This window comes from Apis dorsata, unplaced genomic scaffold (genome assembly GCF_000469605.1).
Source record: "Apis dorsata unplaced genomic scaffold, Apis dorsata 1.3 scaffold_797, whole genome shotgun sequence".
Lineage (NCBI taxonomy): Eukaryota > Metazoa > Arthropoda > Insecta > Hymenoptera > Apidae > Apis > Apis dorsata.
The window spans coordinates 607-3828 of NW_006263938.1; the positions used below are offsets into that span (position 1 = coordinate 607).

Below are 3222 nucleotides of genomic sequence, written 5' to 3' on the forward strand. Positions count from 1 at the left end.
TCGAAATGTTAATAGACGCCAAATAAACAATCGAAGAAAAAGACAGAAAAAAACACAAAATACTAATTAATTTCGTTTTCACTATACGGAATGGATTATTTAAAAAACTAAATTAGCAATAATTGATAAATTTGATAATAATAAGAGTAAAATAATTTATTAGTAAAATAATTAATTACTGCGTAATCCGAATTCGCGACGACACGTCCACTCCACACAATTTTCAACTGTAGACTAACGACATGCGCATTGCGTTGCGCACTACGTTGCGCATTGCGATGCGCAATGATTCGTCCCGCGTCTCGAATTAAGCGACATTCTGATTGGCTGGCTCATGATGCTTATTTTTTTATTCAAAAATCGCGCAAAAAATTGAAATATAATATAATATATATATTATTTGTTGTTGCTTATAAAATTGGAATTTTGTAAAAATCTATTTATTGGAAAAAAAAATTATTAATAAAATTATTAATTTAACAAGATAATAAAATAATTATAAATGCAAAGAAGAAATTCAATAAAAAGATTAATTAAATTTAAATAAAAGTAAAAAAACAAAAGAGAAATTTAACAAAAAACTTTAATAAATTTATAAAAATTGAAAAAATAAAAAGAGAACATAATATAAAAATAACTGAATTTAAAATAATCAAAACAGAAGACTTATGAATGTAATTTCCATATTTTCATATTTTTATTTTTCCATATTTTCATAATCTTTACATATTTTCTTTCTTCTTTCTATCGAACATTCAGAAAATTTAGATTTAAAAAACATTTTTCAGAAAATATTATTTTAAAAATTGACTATTATCAATTTTTTAAATAATAAAAAATTGTATATAAAAAAAATATATATTTTCAAATTATTATTTAAACTAGAAATATTAATATTTGTGGTAAATGTTTATTATAAAAATATATAAACTATTTAAAATAATAAAATAAAAACGATTGAATGAAAATAGAATAAATACAAGCAAAAATCTTCAAAACTTCTTTTTGAAAAAGTACAATTCATATTGAAATTTTTCTTTTTGAAACTTAACAATTAAATAATAATCTGTATAAAATAAGAATTTTTTAAATAAAAAACACATAAAATTAATTAATATATAAAATTAACTAATTATATTAAACTCAAAACACTAAGTAATTTCATCATTACAATAATAAATAAATTATTAAATAAAAAAAATAATAGTAAATTATAAATTCGACAATTAAATATAAATAAAATTATTTATTTTGTAGTCGAATCACTGAAATTAAAATCTTATGTCTTGTCATGATAATAACTTTGATGCGCACCAAAATGAATAATATCTTTCTAATTGGTTGATCATAAGCCAATTTATTATCGATTTATTCGATTGGAAGTATATTATTTTTCAAAAAATGTCGAGAGATGGCGCTAAGAGTCTATTCTTATTATATCTCTATCTATCACTATTTTCTATTCTTTCTTTTTGTATTTCATTTGCGACATTTTTAAGATGGCGCTGATTACAATATTTGTATCTTATTCTTCTTGCCTTACTATTTATTATCTTTATTTATATTTCATCTGAAAAATGTGTTAAAGAAATTTCAATATCTAATTAATATTATTATTTTGTTTAAATCTAAAAATAATTTATTTCATTCGTCTATTTATTGCAATTTTTATATATTGTAAATATATACGTTTTATATATATTTATTTTTTATATTATATACATTCTTTTATTCTTTTATTATTTTTATCTATTAATATTATATAATTTATTATTAATATTGTAAGAGATATTTATATTTTATATATATATAAATTTTTATATATCATTGCATGTGATATAAGAAAATAACGGAATTCAGTGATTTCAAAATTCTTATGATATGAAATAATATTTCATCTATGATAATAATAAGAAACTTTATATCACTTGTGTAAAAATTACATTACAAATTTATTCATTATATATTTCAAAAAAATATTTAATAATTAAAATTAAAGAAAAAAAAATAGATTAAGATAAATTATTTAAATTTTGAATATAATCATTTCTTGAACTTATATTTTATTATATTAAAACTTATATTTTTTAGTATTTTTCGTTAAATATTATTATTAAAAAATACAAAAAACAAATTAAAAATTTTATGTCCTATAAAATTAAGTTTATTCATATTTTTAACGTGCTTTTTTTGTTATAATTGAATTGTCATAATATTAAAATATATTTTTTAATATATTTTAATGTATTTTAATATATTTTCTATTTCATTATATTATATGTTTTTTGTAAATTTAAAAATTTATTTGAAATTATGAAATAATAATAATAATGAAATAATAATATGATAAAGTAATACAGCAGCGACATCTTCCGCAAAATAAATCAATAAATTCTAATTTACAAATAAAATTTAGATTAACATTTTTATTACTTTAAGAAAAAAGTGCAATATTTTTATGTTTATTTTGTTAGTATATTTATCATTTCATCAATTAATATTAAGTTGAAAATATAATATTATTTTTTCCGTAATATATGAAAATAAATTATATTATTATTCTCCATACATAATAAAATACTAACATATAAAAAATTTATTTAAAAAATAGAAAAATCCTCAACTTTCACTATAATTTTAGGATTTCTACTGGTAACTACTGCAATCCGTTCTCAGTATACTTTCACTAACAGCGCTTATATTACAGTGTTATATTACCATATTATTTACAAAAATTACAGTATAAAAATTTCAAATTAGAATAATCGAATTTAGAAACAATTTAGTGTAAGATTTTATAATAACTACTTATTATTTCATGATAAATAATTTTATATTATATATATAAATAATATAATATTTTACTATGAAATAATCAAATGTAAAGAATTATATATTTGAAAATATGTTTCTCTTAAAGAAAAATTTGTCACTTCTTTTACATACTTCATTGAAGCAACTACATACTTCAAATATATTGTAAGTAACATATATATTAAATTTTATAAAATTATTAAAAAATTTAAAATTAAAAAAATATTAAAGACTAATTATTAAAAATTAATAGTAATAAATAATTAGAAAAACTAATTAGTATTTCTACAAGTTTCTTAATATAACTTTTTAACAGATAATAAAAAATATAATTCACATATTCACATATATTTTAGACAAAACGCTATAATAATAGATGGTAAAAACATAGCTAATAAAATACAAAAT

General features: G+C 17.3%; 1 long non-coding RNA gene across 1 annotated transcript; it reads left to right on the top strand.

Annotated features, from left to right (window-relative positions):
- Positions 1 to 2836: 2836 nt before the first annotated feature.
- LOC102679712 lies at positions 2837 to 3206 on the top strand. Its single transcript, XR_422703.2, has 2 exons — positions 2837 to 2979; positions 3171 to 3206. It is a non-coding gene; the product is annotated as an uncharacterized LOC102679712 (long non-coding RNA).
- The last annotated feature ends 16 nt before the right edge of the window (positions 3207 to 3222 follow it).